Source organism: Hordeum vulgare, chromosome 7H (genome assembly GCF_904849725.1).
Source record: "Hordeum vulgare subsp. vulgare chromosome 7H, MorexV3_pseudomolecules_assembly, whole genome shotgun sequence".
Classification (NCBI taxonomy): Eukaryota; Viridiplantae; Streptophyta; class Magnoliopsida; order Poales; family Poaceae; genus Hordeum; species Hordeum vulgare.
Genome location: NC_058524.1, coordinates 588,049,866 through 588,075,684, shown reverse-complemented (window position 1 = coordinate 588,075,684; position 25,819 = coordinate 588,049,866). Strand labels below are relative to the sequence as shown.

At 43.6% G+C, this 25,819-nt stretch overlaps 1 pseudogene; it reads right to left on the bottom strand.

Annotated features, from left to right (window-relative positions):
* Nucleotides 1-24,381: 24,381 nt before the first annotated feature.
* On the bottom strand, nt 24,382-25,067 carry LOC123407440 (annotated as a pseudogene).
* Between the last annotated feature and the right edge of the window lie 752 nt (nt 25,068-25,819).

The window sequence follows — 25,819 nt, the reverse complement described above, 5'->3', positions numbered from 1 at the left end:
TCATGGTGATATCCATCTACGAGAGGGGATTTCCGATCTACGTACCCTTGTAGATCGCACAGCAGAAGCATTAGAGAACGCGGTTGATGTAGTGGAACGTCCTCACATCCCTCGATCCGCCCCGCGAACCGTCCCACGAACCGTCCCGCGATCCGTCCCACGATCTAGTGACGAACGGACGGCACCTCCGCATTCAGCACACGTACAGCTCGACGATGATCTCGGCCTTCTTGATCCAGCAAGAGAGACGGAGAGGTAGATGAGTTCTCCGGCAGCGTGACGGCGCTCTGGAGGTTGGTGATGATCTAATCTCGGCAGGGCTCCGCCCGAGCTCCGCAGAGACGCGATCTAGAGGTAAAACCGTGGAGGTATGTGGTCGGGCTGCCTTGAAAAAGTTGTCTCAAATCAGCCCTAATTGCTCCATATATATAGGAGGAGGGAGGGGAGGCTTGCCTTGAGGCTCAAGGAGCCCCAAGGGCTGCGCCACCAAGGGGAGGAGGAGTCCTCCTCCAATCCTAGTCCAACTAGGATTGGAAGGTGGAGTCCTTCTCTCTTTTCCCACCTTTCCCTTTTTTTTCCTTTCTCTTCTTTTGGTTTTTTCTTTCTCTTGCGCGAGACAGCCTTGGTCTGACCTCACCTACTTGGTGCGCCACCCCCAAGGTCCTTGGGCCCTCCCGGGTGGGTGGTCCCCCCTCCCGGTGAAGATCCGGAACCCATTCGTCATTCCCGGTACATTACCGGTAATGCCCGAAAACCTTCCGGTAACCAAATGAAGTCATCCTATATAGCAATCTTCGTTTCCAGACCATTCCGGAAACCCTCGTGACGTCCGTGATCTCATCCAGGACTCCGAACAACATTCGGTAACCAACCATATAACTCAAATACGCATAAAGCAACGTCGAACCTTAAGTGTGCAGACCCTGCGGGTTCGAGAACTATGTAGACATGACCCGAGTGACTCCTCGGTCAATATCCAATAGCGGGACCTGGATGCCCATATTGGATCCTACATATTCTACGAAGATCTTATCGTTTGAACCTCAGTGCCAAGGATTCATATAATCCCGTATGTCATTCCCTTTGTCCTTCGGTATGTTACTTGCCCGAGATTCGATCGTCAGTATCCGCATACCTATTTCAATCTCGTTTACCGGCAAGTCTCTTTACTCGTTCCGTAATACAAGATCCCGCAACTTACACTAAGTCGCATTGCTTGCAAGGCTTGTGTGTGATGTTGTACTACCGAGTGGGCCCCGAGATACCTCTCCGTCACACGTAGTGACAAATCCCAGTCTCGATCCATACTAACTCAACGAACACCCTCGGAGATACCTGTAGAGCATCTTTATAGTCACCCAGTTACGTTGCGATGTTTGATACACGCAAAGCATTCCTCCGGTGTCAGTGAGTTATATGATCTCATGGTCATAGGAACAAATACTTGACATGCACAAAACAGTAGCAACAAAATGACACGATCAACATGCTACGTCTATTAGTTTGGGTCTAGTCCATCACATGATTCTCCTAATGATGTGATCCCGTTATCAAGTGACAACACTTGCCTATGGTCAGGAAACCTTGACCATATTTGATCAACGAGCTAGTCAACTAGAGGCTTACCAGGGACAGTGTTTTGTCTATGTATCCACACATGCACTGTGTTTCCAATCAATACAATTATAGCATGGATAATAAACGATTATCATGAACAAAGAAATATAATAATAACTAATTTATTATTGCCTCTAGGGCATATTTCCAACATATGAAAGTGACGGCATAGGAAACTCTCTATCATGAAAATCGTGGTGCTACTTTGAAGCACAAGTGTGGTAAAGGATAGTAGCACTGTCCCTTCTCTCTTTTCTCTCATTTTTTATAAATTTTTTATTATTATTTTTCTCTTTTTTTGGTGGTCTTCTTTGGCCTCTTTTTTTTATTTGGGCTTCATTGGCCTCTTTTATTACTTCCTCACATGGGACAATGCTCTAATAATGACGATCATCACACTTTTATTTACTTACAACTCGATATTTAGAACAAAATATGACTCTATATGAATGCCTCCGGCGGTGTATCGGGATGTGCAATGATATAGCGTAGCAATGACATAAAAAAACAGACAAGCCATGAAAACATCAGGCTAGCTATCTTACGATCAAGCAAAGCAATATGACAATGATGGTGCGTGTCATAATAAACGGAACGATGGAAGTTGCATGGCAATATATATCGGAATGGCTATGGAAATGCCATAATAGGTAGGTATGGTGGCTGTTTTGAGGAAGGGTATATGGTGGGTGTAATGCACCAACGAAAGTTGCGTGGTACTAGAGAGGCTAGCAATGGTGGAAGGGTGAGAGTGCGTATAATCCATGGACTCAACATTAGTCATAAAGAACTCACATACTTATTGCAAAAGTCTATTAGTCATCGAAACAAGGTACTACACGCATGCTCCTAGGGGAAGGGTTGGTAGGAGTTAACCATCGCGCGATCCCGACCTCCACACAAAGGATGACAATCAATAAATAAATCATGCTCCGACTTCGTCACATAACGGTTCACCATACGTGCATGCTACGGGAATCACAAACCTTAACACAAGTATTTCTATGAATACACAATTACTCACTAGCATGAATCTAATATCACATCTTCATGTCGTAAAACTATTGCAAGGAATCAAACATATCATATTCAGTGATCTACAAGTTTTATGTAGGATTTTATGACTAACCATGTGAATGACCAACTCCTATTAACTCTTTAAATAGGTATAAGTGAAGCATGAGAGTTTAATTCTTTCTACAAAAGATATGCCCCGCTCTAACAAATATAAGTGAAGCAAAAGAGCATTCTACAAATGGCGGTTTTCTATGTGTAGGGAAACAGGCAATCCAAACTTCAAATGATATAAGTGAAGCACATGAAGCATTCTATAAAGCCATACTCAAAAGATATAAGTGAAGTGCAAAGAGCATTCTATAAATCAACCAAGGACTATCTCATACCAGCATGGTGCATAAAATAAAAAGTAAAAATAAATACAAAAGACGCACCAAGCATTTGCACATATCATGTGACGAATAAAAATATAGCTCCGAGTAAAATTACTGATAGATTGTAGACGAAAGAGGGGATGCCTTCCGGGGCATCCCCAAGCTTAGGCGCTTGAGTCTTCCTTGAATATTACCTTGGGATGCCTCGGGCACCCCCAGGATTAGCCTCTTGCCTCTCCATATTCCTTCATCTATCGTGGTCTCACCCAAAACTTGAAAGCTTCAATCACACAAAACTCAACAAAACCTTCGTGAGATCCGTTAGTATAATAAAGTAAATCACCACTTTAAGTACTGTTGTGAGCTCATTCCAAATTCATATTAGCATTATATCTACTGTAATCCAACTTCACCATGGTTCATACCCCCCGATACTACCCATAGAATCATCAAAATAAGAGAACAATGCATAGAAAACAGAATCTGTCAAAAACAGAACAGTCTGTAGTAATCTGAACATATACCATACTTCTGGTACTCCAAAAATTCTAAAACAATTATGATAATTAATGCAATTTGTATATCAATCAGCAGCAAAAAGAATCAACTCAGTGGTGCTCTCTGTATAGAAATAAGAAATGATTTCGTGAGTGCAAAGTTTCTGTCTTTTTTAGCATGATCAAACAACTATCACCCAAACTAATCATAAAGGCTTTACTTGGCACATTATTTTTATAATACAATGGAATTGTACAAGGGATAATCATTTTTGCGAGAAACTTCCACGAAAAAATTCTACATTGTTTCCATGAGCATGAACACAAGTGTTCAAGGTCGACCCTCACTTCCGCAATGCATCACCTTTCAGTCGCTTCTCTTTTTGATAAATTTTTAAGTTCCCCTCTATATTTTTTTGTTTTTAAACTATATAAAAGCACTCAACAGAAATAAATGACTCACTAAAACTTCCGGGTTGTCTCCCAGGCAGGGCTTTCTTTAAAGCCATTAAGCTAGGCATAAAGTGCTCAAGTAATAGATCCACCCGGATCCCAAGGTATATCAAAGCCAATTTTAATTAACAATGATTTGTAATTTAGTAGTGAGCACAAGGTAACATATATCATGCAATGACAAAGTCTAACTCTCTTCCTATGCATTGGCATGTCATAAAAGAACAATTCATGCACATCAAGTAAAGGCCAATACATAGCATAAGCAGTTTCTTGCAATTTTATCGTATTGGAAACATAGAGAGGTGGAGATGTAGTTCCTCTCTCATAAGAATTGCAAGTAGGAGCATCAAGCACATGCATATTATATTCATCAAAATCATCATGTGTAATAGTAGAAGACAACCCATCTACGTAATCCCTAATAAGAGCAAACTTCTCCGATATAGTATAGTTGGGAGAGTTCAAAAAGATAATAGGACTATCATAAGTGGGTGCGATAGCAACAATTTCATGTTTAACATAAGGAACTATAGCAAGTTCATGTTCATAAGCATCATTCATATTGGCATCATGTCCACAAGCATAGCAAGCATCAAGTTCATCATAAACGAATCCAAGGGATCATAGCAATCAACATAGCATTCATCCTTCGGTAAGAATGAAGGGAAATTAAACAATGTATGAGTTGAAGAGTTACTGTCATTAGAAGGTGGGCAAGGGTAGCTAGTCCGCTCTTCCTCCTTTTGTTCTTCGCTCTCCTCGTCATCTTTTTCATCTAATGAGCTCACAGTTTCAACATTTTCTTCTTCCATAGTTTCCTGTAAAATATTAATCTCTTCTTGGGCAGCGTAGAATTTCTCCATAAATCGATAAATATGGGCATTATATTCATAATTAGTATAACAATAACGAAGCATAACCAAATTTTCAGATCGGTAAACATCATCATTATCCTCACACTTTTTAAACAAAGCTTCAATTTCATAAGCACCCATAAAAGCAACAAACTCTTCTATTTGTTCCACATCATAGTAATCACATATACCATTAGCATAAGAAGCCAAGGTTTCACTAGCATTAAATTTACAAGAAAAGGGAAGGTGTTGAGCCTTCATCCTAGAACAACAAGTAATATCATATCTCAAGCATAGTTCCCAAGCATACCATTTCAACATAGGAATTTGATCCCATAATAGTTTCCCTTTTTGAGTCAAGCGATAATCCCTAAAGTATTCACGTTGATCCAACGTGTATCCCATTGTATAATTGAATGGGGTTTTCTCAGGATTATTAAAGAAGTGCATAATATTTTCCACATACCGAGCATCGAGGGTTTTAGGAGGTTCCCCATCTCCTTGAGTAGCAAGTACACCTATTTTTTTGGTATTTCGTGCTCCATATCCATAACTAAAGATAAAGAACAACTTAGAACAGCAAATAAATCTACTTAGTGATACAGCAAACAAGCACACACGAGAATATTCACCCCACGCTATTGCTCCCCGGAAACGGCGCCAGAAAAAGGTCTTGATAACCCACAAGTATAGGGGATCAATTGTAGCCTTTCTCGATAAGAGTGTCGAACCCAACGAGGACCATCGATACAACTCTACGCACACTTTACGTTCGCTTTACCTAGAACAAGTATGAAACTAGAAGTACTTTGTAGGTGTGAAAGGATAGGTTTGCAAGATAATAAAGAACACGTAAATAAAAACTAGGGGCTGTTTAGATAAAGAAACAATTGCGTTAGTTTAACGAGTGTGGAAAAGTGGTGGTAGGAGTTGTGGAACTGTCCCTAAGCAATTGACTACATTACTAGACCGATAGCAAGTTTTATGTGGAGAGGCCACTGCTAGCATGTCATCCCTTACTTGGAATTCTATGCACTTATGATTGGAACTATTAGCAAGCATCCGCAACTACTAACGTTCATTAAGGTAAAACCCAACCATAGCAATAAGATATATTGGTCCCCCTTCAATCCCGTATGCATCAATTTCTATGCTAGGTTGAAGCTTATGTCACCCTTGCCCTCCAATACATAGTCCTATCAACATACTACTAACCCTATGGTGTGATCCACGCGCGCGCTCATATGATGGGCACCAAAGGACAGCAACATAACTACAAGCAATTTAAACCAATCATAGCAATTCATCAATCACCGATAGGACAACGAAACTCTACTCACACATCATAGGATGGCAACATATCATTGGATAATAATATGAAGTATAAAGCACCATGTTCAAGTAGAGGGTACAGCGGGTTGCGGGAGAGTGGACCGCTGAATATAGATGTGGGAAGGTGATGGAGGTGTTGGTGAAAATGACGGAGGTGTTGGTGTAGATCGTCGTCACACGATGATGTCCCGAGCGGCGTTCCGACGCTGCCGGGAGAGAGGGGGAGAGAGCCCCTCTGACAGCCCGATGCCGAATTTCCAGAAGATTCCCCCTTCTTTCCGTTTTCGTGTGTGTCTATTTTCTTTTGTCGCATCATCATCGCATCATGCACATCATCAACATTGCATCGGCATCCCGTTGCCGCCAGTTTTCAAAACTTGCATCCGTTGTTAGTTGCTGGTTCACGTCGTTGTCCGTTCTGAGCCCGACCGCACACGCACGCGCCCGCGGCATCGTCGAAACCCTGTTTTAAAAGTGTGTTGAAAACTTTCTCTGATTGGGTGGGAATTTGACGTGCGGTGTTATTTTAATATAGGTAGGCCGCTTGTCAAGTTTCGTCGCAACCGGAGTCCGTCTGGTACCCGAACGGTCGACCGTAGCGGCACTGTATTCGGTATATCGTCGGACATGTGTCGGTGTTTTAAATACGTTGTCGGGCTGCCCGTTTTCCCTCTCGTCTCCGGTAAACTACACTACACGGCCCACTAGTTCCACCTAGCCCCTTCCTCCGTTCGTGGTCATCGGATCGCGATCGGGCGGACGAGGTCCACCCCACCGAGACCAACCCCCTGGGCCGCGACCTCCCCGACAGGCCAGGCTGCCTCGCCGGCCCACCTCCAGCAGGCCCAAGGCCGAAGGTAAGATTCCCTGCCCCCCTATGTTGTGCCCGTGGCGTGATTTACTAAATTGCGCCCCCAATTCGGCCTGTTTGTTATATTTTAGATACCTGGAAATTTAATTATTTTCAGGAGGTATGCTAGATATTAAAACGTCCGTAGTTTTCAACTCGTGTGTCGGATCGCGACGTGTTGTATATGGTTTTGGTGTAGAATTTCGCGTAGAATCTGATTTTACAACTTGCAGAATTGTTTGACGTGGTTTACCGTGACAAATGCATAGATGTACGTGATGTCCCAATAGGATATAGTCCATATTATTTTCTCGTGCGTACCCGGATTTCTCGAATGCCGTAGTATAAATGCTCATGTTTTAGGAACCATTATTCCATGTATTTTAGAGCGGTCATTGGTATTTTTACATGTAGGGTTTGCCGGTAGTTTATTTTCTCGTGTATAGGATATTTTCTCGCTTTTTCGTGTGGCATTATTTTGTTGTGCAACCCCACATATTTTATATGTTTTCGGGGCAGAAAAATCTGTGCAATTAGTTTTAGCTTTTGAGTAAATTAGTTCGCGCGATATTTTTGCCATGCTGCCCTCTTGTTTATTTCGTAGGATTTAATCCGTGTCGCGTTTGATTAAGTTGTCAACCAGGGAGTTGTTCTTGGATGTTTAGACTAGCCCCTCGTATTTTTGCTTGCAATAGAAATGCATGTTTAGGTGTGGTTTGATTGCCCTCAAGTTGCTAGAAATAGTGCTGATTTGGAGGTGCTGAAATAATTCTAAGTCTGGAATCTGTTATATTTTGTTGTTGTCTTGTCTTGCTTGTATCTTGTGATCTGTAGCTCTTTTGAGGTTGTTCCAATGGAGTTAGTTGTAGCCATTGTGTTTCTCTAGCATGTTGTAAATTTTCATGCCATTTGGAGTCCTTTAGCTATAGGTTTTGCTGCTGTCAATATTGCTTCAGATCAAAAACTACACTTTCATGAGGTGTAATTTTCACTAAGTCTGAAATAGTGTGTGAGATGCCATTTTGTGTCTTCTTTCCCTAGTGTTCCATGATGCCATGCTAGTTGTTTGTAGTAGTGCTTCTTGCCCTCTTTCGTGTCATGCCTAGCTTGAGTTTATCGGAGTAGTGTAGCCCGTAGTTGTGGGGTGTAGAAAATGCTATGTGGCTGATTTTGGCAGATTGTAGTGATTTCTTGTTTAGCTCGTAGTTTTTGATCCGTAGCTCCGATTTGATCGTGTCCTACATGAAACTTGCTTAGAATCTCGTGTAGTTTCATTTTCTCTTGCTGGTTGTATGTTTTGAAGTGCTCGTGACCGCCGTTGCACACATATTGCATTCATGCCATCATACCTTGCGGTGCTTGTAACTTTTGATCCGTAACTCCGTTGGAGATGTTCTGTATGTGTAAATTGCTTGTCTTGCGTAGAATCACGTGTATCTATTTGTTTTTCTGTTTAACAACTAATTAAATGTGTTAGTTCAGATCTGGACAGAATTGTAAATTAACTTGTGAGGTCGTTTCGGAGGTGCTATATGTCATTTCCGACCTCATTTAAAATGTCTAGATAGGTAGTTTAATTTGCGCTTCACCTCTTGCCATGTTTAACCACATTTAATATTGCCGTGTATCTAATCGGGATAGAACTACATATTGGACTTCACTTAATGTGTAGTATTTGGTTGTTGTGAATTGTCATGCCGTGACTTGCATGTATTCAGCTGCTCATGCATCATATGTGTTGTGCAACGTGTGGTGAATTCCGTGTGTTGATTTGTGTTTCCGGTTTTCCCCGTCTCGATAGAGTTCCGCAAGCGTGTCAGATGTGAGGACCCGTTCGACTACGTCGGTTCGTCTGCTTCACGTAGGCATTCTTCTTCCAACCGGGATCTCAGGCAAGATGATCATTTCCCCAGATACCATTACTATCATTGCCATGCTAGTTTTATCGCTTCTATCGATTATGTCTCGTTGACTACCACATGTTAAATATCAGCCTCTCAACAATGCCATGAAACCTTCAACCTGTTCAACCTAGCAAACCACTGATTGGCTATGTTACCGCTTGCTTAACCCTGTGTTAGCGTTGCTACTTGCAGGTGCAGATGCTTCCATGTGAAAGCATGGTTTCCTTGTTATATCACCCTATTAGATGCTATTTAATTTAATGCACCTATATACTTGGTAAAAGGTGGAAGACTCGGCCTTCCTAGCCTGGTGTTTTGTTCCACCTTTGCCCCCTTAGTTTCGGCAACCGGTGTGATGTTCCATAATTGAGCGCTCCTAACACGATCGGGGTTGTTATGGGGACCCCCTTGATAATTCGTTTTAGATTAAAGCTGGTCTGGCAAGGCCCAACATTGGTACTACATTTGCCCAACATAATAACTTGATAATACTGAAATGCATAGGGAGTTAGCGCTACCCGAGGAGTAATTATACGTAATACAGGGGGGGCCAGTGCTGTTGGTGCTGGTCCAAAACTAGAGCCGTCTGCGGGGCCAACCCAGGGCAACTCGGGAGATTTCTATCAGGCCACCGTACGATGTGCTTATCCGTCGTGTCCTGAGAATGAGATACGCGGCTCCTATCGGGATCGTCGACACGTCGGGCGGCCTTGCTGGATTAGTTTTACCTTTGACGAGATATCTTGTGCATCGGGATTCCGGTGATGCTTTGGGTAATCTCAGAGGTGAGGTTTTCCACTAGGGAATCCGACGAGATCGCGAGCTTCGTGATTGAGGATTTCTATGCGGCTTGTGGTAATTTGTGATGGACTAGTTGGAGCACCCCTGCAGGGTTAAATCTTTTCAGAAAGCCGTGCCCGCGGTTATGTGGCAACGTGGAAACTTTGTTTAACACTCGTTCTATATAACTTGAAGTTAACTTAATTAAAATATGCCAACTGTGTGTGTAACCGTGACTGTCTCTTTCGTGAGTTCTTTCTCCGATCGAGGACACGGTGCGGTTATGTCAGACGTAGGTAGGTGTTCAGGATCATTCATTTGATCAACAGTAGTTCACGTCCGTTATGCGTAGATCTTCCCCCTCTTACTTCTTGTACTCGTAAGTTTAGCCACCAAATATATGCTTAGCCGTGGCTGCAACCTCACCACTTAACCATACCTTACCCATTAAGCTTTGCTAGTCTTGATACCTTTGGAAATGAGATTGCTGAGTCCCCTGTGGCTCACAGATTACTACAACACCAGTTGCAGGTACAATTAAAGGTTACTTAATGCGAGCACGTTGATTGTTCATTTGGAGTTGCTTCTTCTTCTTCTTCTTCATCGATCTAGGATGGGTTCCAGGCCGGCAGCCTGGGATAGCAAGGATGGATGTCGTTCTTATTTTTCTCGTTTGTTTTTTGTCCGTAGTCGGACCCTGCTCTTACTCTTGATGATCATGTAATGTACTGATGTGACTCTGATGTAGCTTGTGGCAGTGTAAGCCAATTCTGTATATCTCTCTCTTCTTTTCAGTACATGTACTTGTAACGATATCCATTCTTGCGACATGACGAGATGCGCTTCTATCCCTGACGAGGCCTTCGTGCCAAATTGAGGATAGGGTCGCATCTTGGGCGTGACAAGTTGGTATCAGAGCAGTACCGACCTAGGAGCCCCCTTGATTGATCGAACATGGCCGAGTCGAGTCTAGTAAAAAACTATTTGAGTCTAGTTATATATCGGAGAGTAGGATTATTATTTTCTCCTCTTCTATGCTCTGGTGAGGAATCTTGACGTAATAATTTACTCTACTCCTCTTCCCACTCAAAAAAAAATTAGGATCACGCGGATATTCTTGGGATCTATATGATGCCGATGTGACGGAGTTCTGTCTTGGTGCCTCCAATCTGCTTTAAGTTTCAGGGGAGTTGAGCTCCAGGGGATTCTTGAGCACATCGTTATCATTCAGATTTCTTAATATCTCAGAACGAAGGATGTTCGTAATTGCTTCAATACTAGTAGTGGCGAGATAACCCCAATGTCCCCAGTACTGGTGCAGATTGTTCGGGAGTACTGCCATACTTTGTATCGTTGTGATCACGAGGGTATGTAGTAGATGAAGGTCCGAGATTCTGGTCGTGTGTTGAGGATGTGATACAGGTGACGGGTTAGTATAGGAGTTGTGTGATATTACTCCTTGTATCCGTGTACCAGATTGCATGACCAGATATTTCGTGAATTCTTAGGTGGGAATTCAAGTAGCTACTTATAGGACGATCTTCCAACAAATTTGTGTTGCTTCTATGTCAAGTGGTGATTTCAGATCTTTCCTAAGAGGTGTTCTCATATTTTTATGTGAGAATGCAAATTCTTTTGCTCTATCAATTATCATGTCAATTCCTTTTCAACCGGAGTCATCGTATCAATTCTTTTCCAACCGGTGTGTTTCTCTCCAAGTGGATTCAATCCTCTCCAATTTTTTGCAAGATTATTCTCTCATCTTATTCCGGAGTCCATCTCATCTAGCTCAAGTTGTCTTTGTTTTTCCCCGCCCTCCCGCCCTTTTCTTGAGTGTTTGGATTTCATCCAAGTGCTTTTCCTTTCATCAATGCCTCCACTCTCTTGTCTTTCATTTTGTTTCCGGTGATTCATTGTGAAGATTCTCAGAAGGTTCATGTCATATTTGTTCATTCTTGTCATCCTTACTGGTGAATTTAATTCAGTTGTCCGTGTTCATCATATCCTTTTCGTGCTTGTAATTCTTTCCTATGTTGGAGATTCATTTCAGCCTATCTTGTTTATTCAGTTATCTCTATTCCATTCGGAGCGTTGAAGATTTCTCAGAAGTTTCGTGTTTTCAATTCGTTAATTATTTTGGGGTGCTAACCTCATCTAGTTTTCTTATTCCGACGCAATATCTCTCGTTCTAGCAATTGTTTCAACGGTGGTTTCTTTGAGTGGGCCCATAACCCAAAGGTTCTTCCCAGGATCTTTCCTGGCGCTTTTAATCTTTTCCCAGAGATCTTTAATTCTTTCAACTACGACGTAAGTATGAATTTCATCAGTCATATCCCTTCTTCAAGTTCTATTTGAATTAATTCTCATATTTGGCTCAACCTTCCATTCTTCTTTATTCCGGAGTGTCTCATTATCCTTGGTGCTGTTTCTCGTCATCATTCTCAGCTTGCAAATTCGACGGAGTGTTTCTCTCGAATCTTGGTCCATTCTCTTGCATATTCTTCATTTCAGCTTGGTGGCACTATCTTATTTGTTCCAATCATGAGTAATCCCTTTCGTGCTATCCGGTGCTTCTCTGAGTTGTTTTTATTTCTCGTTCCTTTGAAGGCCATCATTTGAGAAGATTCTTCGTTCTCAGCTTTCAGCTTTCATCCTCAATTCTTCTCAATTGTTGTCTCTTCGTTCGTCTCTCAATTATACCGGTGCCTTGTTCTAGTTTTTCCCTCAACTGGCTCATGATCTCTTCATTCTCATGTATCTCCATTCATTCATGGTTGCCTCATTATTTCAATTATCATCGGTGTCTCCTTCAAGAATTCTTCTAGTTTGTGCTCATATCTTTCCTCAATCTTTTCAGAAGAATAAGTTGTATGCTAGATTCGTTGCTTGTCATCAATTTAATTTGATGAAGGATGAGAATAACATAATTCTTATTCTTGTTCTTCCTTCTTCCAACAGATTTCAATTCTTCTTCCGGAGTGGCTCTTGATATCAATTCCTTTTCTCTAGTGTTCTTATCTTTATTTTCCGGAGTTCCAAGTTTTCTCAAGTATCTTTTCGTGTTGCTTCATCTAAATCTTGGCAAGGTCATAATCTTATTCTTTTCTTCCTTGATATCTTTGCATCATTCATTCGTTTACGGTGGTCCTTCATGGTGGTTCATCAAGGTTTCAATCCATTCTCAAGTGTTCTTCAAGATTCTTGTTGGAGAACCTCAAGTATTCTTTCTCTTGCATCTCCAGTGCATTTGTTCTTCCTTCATCCTTTGAGGTGGTATTATAGCATTCTTGTTAGTGTAGGAGCCTCGAAGAGATTTCCTTTCAAGAATGAGATAATTAAACCCACCGATTCTATGATCATGAGATATTTGCAACCCATGATTTCTTCATTGAGCTATTTTGGATTGGATTTCACCTAAAGCTTTTCCTATGGATTGTTACTATTATGGTGCTTGTCATTAATCCAAGTTCTCAACGTATCCTCTTGGTGTAAGAAATTGTTCATATCTTGTTTCTCCCAATCAATCCTTGTTTCTGTTAGTGGATGGTTGTCACTTCATTAGTTTGAAAAGGTTTCCATAAGCCCACTACTATCTTGTTCTTTTCGTTGTTGTTTTTCCAACAACTTCATTCAATTCTTCTTGCAAGGATGCTTGCCAAGTTCATTTGAGGTAGTAGTTGTCATTCTCTCTTCATTCTCTTCTTTCGTATGAGCTAGTTCCTATTCTATTGTTCCGGAGGCATTGTGATGTTGCTCTCTTGGGTCTATTATGTTCTACCAAGATCATGGTGTTCCCTTGTTCTATTTACTTGTTTGTTATGAATATTGTCTAATTCTTCCATCTTATCGGAAAAAAATTGTCCAATTTTCCTACCGAAGTGCTGCCGAAGTTTTCCGTGAATTCTTGCTTCTTTCTCATATCATTTCTCATCTCTTTGCAACCTTCAAGGATCGTTGGTTTCACTTGCTTGTCAAAGAAGTGACTAAATTTTTACCTCTTGTTCTTTCTCATCCTCTCCCCCTTTCATTCTTGGATCTCGGGGCGAGATCCTCTTGTAGTGTAGGAGAGTTGTGATAGCCCGATGCCAACGTTCCAGAAGATTCCCCCTTCTTTCCGTTTTCGTCGTGTGTCTATTTTATTTTGTCGCATCATCATCGCATCATGCGCATCATCAGCATTGCATCGGCATCCCGTTGCCGCCAGTTTTCAAAACTTGCATCCGTTGTTAGTTGCTGGTTCACGTCGTTGTCCGTTCTGAGCCCGACCGCACACGCACACGCCCGCGGCATCGTCAAACCCCTGTTTTAAAAGTGTGTTGAAAACTTTCTCTGATTGGGTGGGAATTTGACGTGCGGTGTTATTTTAATATAGGTAGGCCGCCTGTCAAGTTTCGTCGAAACCGGAGTCCGTCTGGTACCCGAACGTTCGACCGTAGTGGCACCGTATTCGGTATATCGTCGGACGTGTGTCGGTTTTTTAAATATGTTGCCGGGCCTCCCGTTTTCCCTCTCGTCTCCGGTAAACTACACTACACGTCCCACTAGTTCCACCTAGCCCCTTCCTTCGTTCGTGCTCATCAGATCGCGATCGGACGGACGAGGTCCACCCCACCAGAGACCAACCCCCTGGGCCGCGACCTCCCCGACAGGCCAGGCTGCCTCGCCGGCCCACCTCCAGCCGGCCCAAGCGCCCGTGGCGTGATTTACTAAATTGCGCCCCCAATTCGGCCCGTTTGTTATATTTTAGATTCCTGAAAATTTAATTATTTTCACGAGGTATGCTAGATATTAAAACGTCCGTAGGTTTCAACTCGTGTGTCGGATCGCGACGTGTTGTATATGGTTTTGGTGTAGAATTTCACGTAGAATCCGATTTTACAACTTGCATAATTGTTTGACGTGGTTTGCCATGCCAAATGCATAGATGTACGTGATGTCCCAATAGGATATAGTCCATATTATTTTCTCGTGCGTACCCGGATTGCTCGAATGCCGTAGTATAAATGTTCATGTTTTAGGAACCATTATTCCATGTATTTTAGAGCGGTCATTGGTATTTTTACGTGTAGGGTTTGCCGGTAGTTTATTTTCTCGTGTATAGGATATTTTCTCGCTTTTTCGTGTGGCATTATTTTGTTGTGCAACCCCACATATTTTATATGTTTTCGGGACAGAAAAATCCATGGGATTCTGTGCAAGTAGTTTTAGCTTTTGAGTAAATTAGTTCGCGCGATATTTTTGTCATGTTGCCCTCTTGATTATTTCGTAGGATTTAATCCGTGCCGCGTTTGATTAAGTTGTCAACCAGGGAGTTGTTCTTGGATGTTTAGACTAGCCCCTCGTATTTTTGCTTGCAATAGAAATGCATGTTTACGTATGGTTTGATTGCCCTCAAGTTGCTAGAAATAGTGCTGATTTGGAGGTGCTGAAATATTTCTAAGTCTGGAATCTGTTATATTTTGTTGTTGTCTTGTCTTGCTTGTATCTTGTGATCTGTAGCTCTTTTGAGGTTGTTCCAATGGAGTTAGTTGTAGCCATTGTGTTTCTCTAGCATGCTGTAAATTTTCATGCCATTTGGAGTCCTTTAGTTATAGGTTTTGCTCCTGTCAATATTGCTTCAGATCAAAAACTGCACTTCCATGAGGTGTAATTTTCACTAAGTCTGAAATAGTGTGTGAGATACCATTTTGTGTCTTCTTTCCCTAGTGTTCCATGATGCCATGCTAGTTGTTGTTAGTTGTTTGTAGTAGTGCTTCTTGCCCTATTTCGTGTCATGCCTTGCTTGAGTTTATCGGAGTAGTGTAGCCCGTAGTTTTGGGTGTAGAAAATGCTATGTGGCTGATTTTGGCAGATTCTAGTGATTTCTTGTTTTGCTCGTAGTTTTTGATCCGTAGCTCCGATTTGATCGTGTCCTACATGAAACTTGCTTAGAATCTCGTGTAGTTCCATTTTGTCTTGCTGGTTGTATGTTTTGAAGTGCTCATGACCGCTGTTGCACACATATTGCATTCATGCCATCATACCTTGCGATGCTTGTAACTTTTGATCCGTAACTCCGTTGGATATGTTCTCTATGTGTAAATTGCTTGTCTTGACGCGTAGAATCACGTGAACCTATTTGTTTTGCTGTTTAACAACTAATTAAATGCGTTAGTTCAGATCTGGACAGAATTGTAAATTAACTTGTGAGGTCGTTTCGTAGGTGCTATATGTCATTTCCGACCTCATTTAAAATGTCTAGATAGGTAATTTAATTTGCGCTTCACCTCTTGCCATGTTTAACCACATTGAATATTGTCGTGTATCTAATCGGGATAGAACTAAATAACTCGTATGTGGAGTTTCGTCAATATGCAACTCGTTGCATATTGAAGTTCACTTAATGTGTAGTATTTGGTTGTTGTGAATTGTCATGCCGTGACTTGCATGTATTCAGCTGCTCATGCATAATATATGTTGTGCAACGTGTGGTGAATTCCGTGTGTTGATTTGTGTTTCCGGTTTTCCCCGTCTCGATAGATTTCCGCAAGCGTGTCGGATGTGAGGACCCGTTCGACTACGTCGGTTCGTCTGCTTCACGGAGGCATTCTTCTTCCAAGCGGGATCTCAGGCAAGATGATCATTTTCTCAGATACCATTGCTATCATTGCCATGCTAGTTTTATCGCTTCTATCGATTATGTCTCGTTGACTACCACACGTTAAATATCAGCCTCTCAACAAGGCCATGAAACCTTCAACCTATTCAACCTCGAAAACCACTGATTAGCTATGTTACCGCTTGCTTAACCCTGTGTTAGCGTTGCTAGTTGCAGGTGCAGATGCTTCCATGTGAAAGCATGGGTTCCTTGTTATATCACCCTATTAAATGCTATTTCATTTAATGCACCTATACTTGGTAAAAGGTGGAAGGCTCGGCCTTTCTAGCCTGGTGTTTTGTTGCACCTTTGCCCCCTTAGTTTCGGCTACCGATGTTATGTTCCATAATTGAGCGCTCCTAACACGATCGGGGTTGTTATGGGGACCCCCTTGATAATTCGTTTTAGATTAAAGCTGGTCTGGCAAGGCCCAACAATGGTACTACATTTGCCCAACATAATAACTTGATAATACTGAAATGCATAGGGAGTTAGCGCTACCCGAGGAGTAATTCTACATAATACAGGGGGACAGTGTTGTTGGTGTTGGTCCAAAACTAGAGCCATTTGCGGGGCCAACCCGGGGCAACTCGGGAGATTTCTATCAGGCCACCGTACGCTGTGCTTATCCATCGTGTCCTGAGAACGTGATACGCGGCTCCTATCGGGATCGTCGACACGCCGGGCGGCCTTGCTGGATTAGTTTTACCTTTGACGAGATATCTTGTTCATCGGGATTCCGGTGATGCTTTGGGTAATCTAAGAGTTGAGGTTTTCCGCTAGGGAATCCGACAAGATCGCGAGCTTCCTAATTGAGGATTTCTGTGCGGCTTGTGGTAATTTGTGATGGACTAGTTGGAGCACCCCTGCAGGGTTAAATCTTTTCAGGAAGCCGTGCCCGCGGTTATGTGGCAATGTAGAAACTTTGTTTAACACTGATTCTAGATAACTTGAAGTTAACTTAATTGAAATATGCCAACTGTGTGCGTAACCGTGACTGTCTCTTTCGTGAGTTCTTTCTCCGATCGAGGATACGGTGGGCTTATGTCAGACGTAGGTACGTGTTTAGGATCATTCATTTGATCAACTTTAGTTCACGTCCGGTATGCGTACATCTTCCCCCTCTTACTTCTTGTACTCGTAAGTTTAGCCACCAAATATATGCTTAGCCGCTGCTGCAACCTCACCACTTAACCATACCTTACCCATTAAGCTTTGCTAGTCTTGATACCTTTGGAAATGAGATTGCTGAGTCCCCTGTGGCTCACAGATTACCACAACACCAGTTGCAGGTACAGGTAAAGGTTACTTAACGCGAGCGCGTTGATTGTTCTTTTGGAGTTGCTTCTTCTTCTTCTTCTTCATCGATCTAGGATGGGTTCCAGGCCGGCAGCCTGGGATAGCAAGGATGGACGTCGTTCTTATTTTTCTCGTTTGTTTTTTGTCCGTAGTCGGACCCTGCTCTTACTCTTGATGATCATGTAATGTACTGATGTGACTCTCATGTAGCTTGTGGCAGTGTAAGACAATTCTATATATATCTCTCTTCTTTTCAGTACATGTATTTGTAACGATATCCATTCTTGCGACACGACGAGATGCGCTTCTATGCCTAACGAGGCCTTCGTGCCAAATTGAGGATAGGGTCGCATCTTGGGCGTGACAGCCCCCCTTCTTCTTCTTCTTCCTTGACCTCCTCCCTAGATGGGAGAAGGGTTTCCCCTCTGGTCCATGGTCTCCATGGAGGTGGAGGGGCGAGAGCCCCTCCGAGATTGGATCTCTCTCTCTGTGTCCTTCTGTTTCTGCGCTCCCAGATTCTGGCCTTTCACCGTTTCTTAAATTCCCGGAGATCCGTAACTCCGATTGAGGTGTCCTTTTAACACGATTTTCTTTTGGATATTCTTTCTTGCGGCAAAAGAAGGGCCCCAACCGCCTTAAGGGTTGGTCACGAGCCTGCCAGGCGCGCCTGGGGGGTAGGGCATGCCTCCTGGGCTCATGACCCCCTCGGGCATCGTTTCGTGTTGATTCTTCTTCCCAAAAATCATAAATATTCCAAAAAAATCACTGTAGGTTTTTATTGCGTTTGGACTTCGTTTCGTATGGATATTCTGCGAAACAAAAAATATGCAACAAACAGGAACTGGCACTGGGCACTGGATCAATATGTTAGTCCCAAAAATAGTATAAAAGTTGCCAAAAGTATACGAAACTTGTAGAATGTTGGCATGAAACAATCAAAAATTATAGATACAACGGAGACGTATCACCATATCATGTCATTATATGATTGCATGTGATGTTTATCATGTTTTTTCATCTTATTGCTTAGAACGACGGTAGCAAAAATAAGATGACCCCTCATCAAATTTCGAGATACGTATTCCCTAAGTGTGCACCATTGCGAAGGATCATTGTCTCGAAGCACCACGTGATGATCAGGTGTGATAGATTCTAATGTTTGAATACAACGCCTGTAACCCAGATTTACACACGCAATACAATTAGGTTGACTCGACGCGCCTAGCATGTACAGACATGGCCTCGGAATATGGGAGACCGAAAGGTCGAACATGAGTCGTATGGATGATACGATAAGCATGGAGATGCTCACCATCGATGACTAGTTCATTTCACGTGATGATCGGACACGGGCTAGTCGACGTGGATCATGTAACACTTGGATGACTAGAGGGATGTCGATCTAAGTGGGAGTTCATTAAATAATTTGATTAGATGAACTTAATTATCATGAACATAGTCTAAAATTGTCTTTACCAATATTGTCGATCCAATGGCCAACGCAAATGTCAACCTCAATTTCAATGCGTTCCTAGAGAAAACCAAGCTGAAAGATGATGGAAGCAACTATGCGGATTGGGTCTGTAACTTAAAGTTCATCCTCATTGCCTCCAAGAAGACATATGTCCTTGATGCGCCGCTAGGTGAACCTCCCGTTCCCGCGGCAGCTCAGGACGTTCTTAACGCCTGGCAGTCGGGCAGTGTTGACTACTCCCTGGTTCAGTGCGGCATGCTTTACAGTTTAGAACCGGGGCTTCAAAGGAGTTTTGAGCTAACTGGAGCATATGAGATGTTCCAAGAGCCGAAGCTAGTTTTCCAAGCTCATGTCCGGATCGAGAGATATGAGGTCTCCGAAAGTTCTTTAGCTATAAGATGGAGGAGAATAGTTATGTGAGTGAGAACATACTCAGAATGTCTGGGTTGTAAGGCCGTCTGACTCGGCTGGGAGTTGAACTTCCGGATACACGGTCATTGACAGAATCCTCCAGTCGCTTCCACCAAGCTATAAGAGCTTTGTGATGAACTACAACATGCAATGGATGGAAAAGAACATTTCCGAGTTGTATTCGATGCTTAAATCAGCGGAGGTAGAAATCAAGAAAGAACATCAAGTGTTGATGGTGAATAAGACCACCAGTTTCAAGAAACGCAAGGGTAAAAAGAACTTCAAGAAGGACGGCAAAGCAGTTGCCGTGCCCGGTAAACCAGTTGTCGGGAAGATGAAAAAGAATGGACCCAAGCCTGAGACTGAGTGTTATTTTTGCAAGGGAACGGGTCACTAGAAGAGAAACTGCCCCAAGTACTTAGCGGATAAGAAGGCCGGCAACATCAAAGGTATATATGATATACATGTTATTGATGTGTACCTTACGAGCGCTCGTAGTAGCTCCTGGGTATTTAATACCGGTGTTGTTGCTCACATTTGCAACTCAAAACGGGAACTGTGGAATAATAGGAGGCTCGCTAAGGACGAGGTGACGATGCGCGTCGGGAATGGTTCCAAGGTCGATGTGATCGCCGTCGGCACGCTACCTCTACATCTACCTTCGGGATTAGTTTTAAACCTTAATAATTGTTATTTAGTACCAGGTTTGAGCACGAACATTGTGTCGGGATCTTTCTTGATGCGAGATGGCTACTCATTTAAATCTAAGAATAATGGTTGTTCTATTTATATGAGTGATATGTTTTATGGTCATGCCCCGCTGGTCAATGGTTTATTCTTAATGAATCTGGAACGTGATGTTACACATATTCATAGTGTGAGTACCAAAAGATGTAAGGTTGATAATGATAGTGCCATATACTTGTGGCATTGCCGCATTGGTCATATCGGTATCAATCGCATGAAAAAAACTCCATACAAATGGACTTCTGGAGTCTCTAGATTTTGAATCATTTGACACATGCGAACTGTGCCTCATGGGCAAGATGACCAAGACTCCATTCTCCGGAGCAATGGAGCGAGCAACCAACTAATTGCAAATAATACATACTGATGTATGCGGTCCAATGAGCGTTGAGGCTCGCGGTGGCTATCGTTATGTTCTCACCCTCACTTGTGATTTAAGCAGATATGGGTATGTCTACTTAATGGAACACAAGTCTGAAACCTTTGAAAGGTTCAAGGAATTTTAGAGTGAGGTTGAGAATCAACGTGACAAGAAAATAAAGTTCTTACGATCTAATCGTGTAGGAGAATATTTGAGTCATGTGTTTGGCGCGCACCTAAGGAAACGTGGAATTATTTCACAACTCACACCGCCTGGCACACCGCAGCGTAACGGTGTGTCTGAACGCCGTAATCGCACTCTATTGGATATGGTGCAATCTATGATATCTTTTACTGATTTACCGCTATCATTTTGGGGATGTGCATTGGAAAGTGACACATTCATTTTAAATAGGGCACCATCTAAGTCCATTGAGACGACAACGTATGAATTATGGTTTGTCAAGAAACCTAAGCTGTCGTTTCCGAAAGTTTGGGGTTGCGATGCTTATGTGAAGAAACTTCAACCTGACAAGCTCGAACCCAAAACGGAAAAATGCATCTTCATAGGATACCCTAAGGGAACTATTGGGTACACCTTTATCTTAGATCTGAAGGCAAAATCTTTGTTGCCAAGAACGGATCCTTTCTGGAGAAAGAAGTTCTCTTGAAAGAAGTAAGTGGGAGGAAAATAGAACTTGATGAGGTAATTGTACCTCCTCTCGAATCGGAGAGTAGCGCAGCACAAGAAAATGTTTCTGAGGTGCCTGCACCTGCTAGAGAAGAAGTTAATGATGATGATCATGATACTCCAGATCAAGTTGCTACTGAACCTCGAAGGTCCACAAGTACAAGTTTCGCACCAGAGTGGTACGGCCACCCTATCATGGAAATCATGTTGTTGGACAACAGTGAACCTTAGAACTATGAAGAAGCGATGGCGGGCCCGGATTCCAACAAATGGCTTGAAGCCATGAAATCCGAGATAGGATCCATGTATGAGAACAAAGTATGGACTTTGGTGGACTTGCTCGATGATCGGCGATCCATAGAAAATAAATGGATCTTTAAGAAGAATAGTGATGCGGATGGTAATGTGACCATCTATAAGGCTCGCCTTGTCGCTAAGGGTTACCGATAAGTTCAAGGATTGACTACGATGAGACCTTCTCACCCGTAGTCGGTCCGAAACATGTTAGTAGTTGCCACATTTTATGATTATGAAATCTGGCAAATGGACGTCAAAGCGGCATTCCTGAACGGCTTTCTTAAGGCAGAATTGTATATGATACAGCCGGAAGGTTTTGTCGATCCTAATAATGCTAACAAGGTATGCAATCTCTAGCGCTCCATCTATGGGCTAGGGCAAGCATCTCGGAGTTGGAACATTCGCTTTGATGAGGTGATCAAAGCGTTTGGGTTTGTGCAGACTTATGGAGAAGCCTGTATTTATAAGAAAGTGAGTGGGAGTTCTGTACCATTTCTCATATTATATGTGGATGACATATTGTTGATGGGAAATGATATAAAACTTTTGGAGAGCATAAAGGCCTATTTGAATAAGAGTTCTTCAATGAAGGACCTTGGAGAAGTTGCTTACATATTAGGCATCAAGATCTATAGAGATAGATCGAGACGCCTCATTGGTCTTTCGCAAAGCACATACCTTGACAAGATATTTAAGAAGTTCAATATGGATAAGGCTAAGAAGGGGTTCTTGCCTGTATTACAAGGTGTGAGGTTGAGTACGACTCAACGCCCAACCATGGCAGAAGATAGAGAAAAGATGAGTACCGTCCCCTATGCTTCAGCCATAGGCTCTATTATGTATGCCATGTTGTATACCAGACCTGATGTGAACCTTGCCATAAGTTTAGTAGGAGGTACCAAAGTGATCCAGGAGTGGATCACTAGACATCGGTCAAGAATATCCTTAAGTACCTGAAAAGGACTAAAGATATGTTTCTCGTTTATGAAACTGCCGAAGAGCTCACCGTAAGGGGTTACGTCGATGCTAGCTTCGACACAGAATTCGGATGACTCCAAGTCACAAACCGGATATGTGTATATTTTTAACGGTGGGGCAGTCAGCTGGTGCAGTTGCAAGCAAAGCGTCGTGGCGGCATCTACATGTGAAGCGGATTACATAGCTGCTTCGGAAGCAGCACAAGAAGGAGTATGGATGAAGGAGTTCATCACCGACCTTCGAGTGATTCCCAGTGCGTCGGGCCTGATGACTCTCTTTTGTGACAACACTGGTGCTATTGCCATCGCCAAGGAGCCCAGGTTTCACAAGACCAAGCACATCAAGCGCCGGTTCAACTCCATTCGTGGATACATCCAGGATGAAGATATGGATATTCGTAAAGTACATACGGATCTGAATGTCGCAGATCTGTTGACTAAACCTCTTCCACGAGCAAAACATGATCAGCACCAAAACTCTATGGGTGTTCGATTCATCACAATGTAACTAGATTATTAACTCTAGTGCAAGTGGGAGATTGTTGGAAATATGCCCTAGAGGCAATAATAAAGTGGTTATTATTATATTTCCTTTTTCATGATAATTATCTATTATCCATGTTATAATTTTATTAACCGGAAACCGTAATACATGTGTGAATATATAGATCACAGTGTCTCCCAAGTGAGCCTCTAGTTGGCTAGCTCGTTGATCAATAGATGATCATGGTTTCCAGATCATGGACATTGGATGTCATTGATAACGAGATCACATCATTCGGAGAATGATGTGATGAACATGACCCAATCCTAAGCATAGCACTAGATCGTATTGCTCCTCTCGTGCGGCTCCAGTGCTTCCGCCCTTGGCTCTGGGCGCTCCTTGCTTCTGTTCTCTCGATCTCGTGGTGGTATTCGCAGCGGGGCAGCGTTGATGTGTCCAAGACCGTGTTGGCATGTGCCTGCGGGTGGAAAGATGGTTCATTGGCTTTGGTTCGAGTGGGTGATGGTGCTTGGGGTGCAGGAGAAATCCATGACGATTCCTACGGCTTCAACACGGTGCCGCTTGGGGGCGCCGCCATTCCTTCCTGAAGGGCGTCGGTGCTACCCATCCCTCGATCCCCTCCGTGTACCGGGGGAAGCCCTAGGACATGTCCGGGCAGCAGCGTCGTTGGCGTCCCTTTCCTTCTTGCAGGTGCTTTTTGGCATGCGGCGGTCCGGTGCCATAACGTGTGGTGGGACGCAGATGAAGAGCGCAGCGGTGACGGATCATCCGTACTTGACGAGTTGCCGTTGTTGGCATTTATTTCTTCTTTTTTTGGCTTGATGTGGTGTCCGTCCCAATAGTTGTGATCCCTGTTTATTGCTTTATAATATAAAGCAAGAGAATACCCTATTTTTTAATCTCTTCTCAGCACTCTGACGATCCAATGTTACCTCCCCTTGTTGTCTTTTCTCCCCTCAAGCAACGCACTACCTTTCTTCTTTGTGCCCGTCACAACTACCCCGACACCTCCCTGGTCGATGTCCTCAGCCCCACCTCCACACCTCCCCCAACAGTGTCTTCACTGGACCTCTTTTGTGCCACATGGTGGTTGAGATGTATGGGTCAGGATAGGTCAGTGTGGGTTGGTCCGATGTGAGGGACGCACCCAAACACGTGTGAGCCTAATCATATCCGCATTAAATTTAGGCTGAATATGAGAGATGTTGGTCAGTCTATGCATTTGAGATCTGGACGAGTCTATGTGGGCCATGTGCATGGATGGGTTTAGGGAGGCTATATTACATATGTATGTCCCTTGGCTGAGCTATACGTAACCTAACATTACGTGCTTATCCAGAGGGTCAGACGTTAGGTACACTCCAAAACCATACATGCGTCAGGTCCTGACTTCTGACTTTCTGAGTAATTCCCACCATTTTTACAGCAGTATTTTCACTCTTTCAGACATCAAGACATGGCCGTGCTGAGCGAAGAAGCAGATGATGATCTGATCTCTGTGTCGCCCTGTTGGAGCAGAGGAAGAAGTTGCGAGAGCCCAGGTCCAGCACCTTGGTCTCCGGGTCAAGAGCTGACCCAATGCCCAACACAGTATCTCATCGTCAGTGATCAATGCAGCTCGAAGTTGGACCGGAGAACCAATCCATCGATCGGTAGAATAGATGACAGACGGCTTGTTTCCTATACGTACCATCGAGGACGTACTTGGAGAGGTGCAGCTCGAACCGCGCGGCCGCGTCGGTGGCGCCGTCATCGGTGCAGAGCGGCGGCCTGCGGCCCTCGGCGGCATATGTGGCAAAGGCGACACGCGCGAGGTCGGCCACGGTGGCGTCGGCGCCCAGCAACACATGCACTGGCCACAGGCTCCGCTCCACCGTGACGTTCACCAGCAGCCGCGCCAGCCGCGGCGCCGACCTCTCCGACAGTGCCGCCACCGGGTGGCCCAGCAGCGCCTCTACCGCGGTTGGCACATGCATGGAGCTCCTCATGGCCGGTCGGGACGGAGAGAGAAATCAATCAAGAATTCAAGATCGATATCGACGGCGCGTTCGTACTACGTGGCTTCTAAAGGCGCGAGAGACGAACTGTTGTCCCACTGAGAAACTGACTGATCGATATATATATAGGCTTTGTGTGCGTGTTCGGTGCCGAGTGGTGATAGTGAGCAAATTCGAGATGGTGCAGGGTGGAAGACGACGACTGAATTGGTGTTGGGTAGTGATGGGTGGAGGGGGCGAAGAGGCACGTACGAACGATACGAGGTCACGGGGCCAGGAGGTGGCCACTGACGGCATGGGCGACGGTGCCGATGGAGCTCAACCGGGGGAGGCGCTAGCTGACTGCTATGCCGTGACTGTGCGTTGTTATGTGCTACGATGGGGGGTACGTGCTGGATGGCAGGGGGCACTGCGGCCGGGGCAACGAAATATGTCCACGTCTTCCCGAAGACTGAACTGAATCTAGTGTCAAAGTGAAACGGCCCATGATCGATCGCCCAACTGACAAAATGGGCAGGGCAGGCTACCGTGTCTCGGACTTTCATTGAACTAAATTCTGAGCGGGTTGTTTTCTTTCCCTTCGGCACGTCCTTTTGGTCATGCAAAAACAATGAGCCACGAACATTAAAACTGCTCACACGTTCAGGCGTAGCTATTTCGTGCACACGCCCAACAATAACTACTCATCATCACTCTGCACATGTGGCACGAAGCAATTCTTTCCTAATATTTTTCGGTGGCAA